The sequence below is a fragment of the Hipposideros armiger genome, unplaced genomic scaffold (genome assembly GCF_001890085.2).
Source record: "Hipposideros armiger isolate ML-2016 unplaced genomic scaffold, ASM189008v1 scaffold_1274, whole genome shotgun sequence".
Classification (NCBI taxonomy): domain Eukaryota; kingdom Metazoa; phylum Chordata; class Mammalia; order Chiroptera; family Hipposideridae; genus Hipposideros; species Hipposideros armiger.
This window is the reverse complement of record NW_017732624.1, coordinates 191,256-192,217: the sequence shown is the minus strand read 5'-3', so window position 1 is coordinate 192,217 and position 962 is coordinate 191,256.

The following is a 962-nucleotide window of genomic DNA, read 5'->3' as shown; positions in this document are numbered from 1 at the left end:
CCCCAGGACTTATTTATCTTATGACTGGTAGTTTTTACCTTTTGACCACTCATTTCACCCATTCCCCATGCCCCTGCCTTTAGTGACCACCAATCTATTCTTTGTATCTGTGAGTTCAGTTTTGTCATTTTTAAGATTCCACTTATAAGTGAGATCATACAGCATTTGTTCTTCTTTGTCTGATTTACTTCATTTAACATAATGCCCTCAAGGTCCATCTATGTTGTTGCGAATAGCGGAATTTTTTATGGCAGAATAATATTCTGTTACATATACTGGGAATGCCAAAAATATATATGCAAGTAGACACTTTGGTCAATGTTGCTCAAGCAGTAGTTCGCCGTCATCAGAAGTGTCTGGACACTGCTGGTAACCACTTTGAGCACTTCTTGTAATTGCAGAAGTCAAACATGACTTGTATTCATCTTTTGTTATTGATATATATTGAGTGTTACAATTTTAATACAGTTTTCCTTTCTTGTAACGTGTATTCATATTTTTGGCATTCTTTGTATATGTATCTTTTTTCCATTCATTTTCTTTATCCATTCATCCATCAATGGACACTTAGGTTGTTTCCATGTCTTGGCCATTGTAAATAATGCTGCAATGAACATAGGGGTGCAGATATCACTTTGAGATAGTGATTTCATTTCCTTTGGATATATTCCCATAAGTGGGATTGCTGGATCATATGGTGGTTCTATTTTTAATTTTTTGAGGAACTTCCGTACGGTTTTTCATAGCAGCTACACCAATTTACATTCCCATCATGAGTGCACAAGGGTTCCCTTTTCCCCACATCCTTGCCAATACTTATTTCTTATCCTTTTGATATTTATGTAACTATCTTAATCTTCTATTTCATAAGATAGAGTCTATTAATTCCTAACTATGAGTAACAGTGAAATTAGAATATTTCTACTTTCTTCCCTTTCCTCTACTGCTCTTCTTCCTCCACT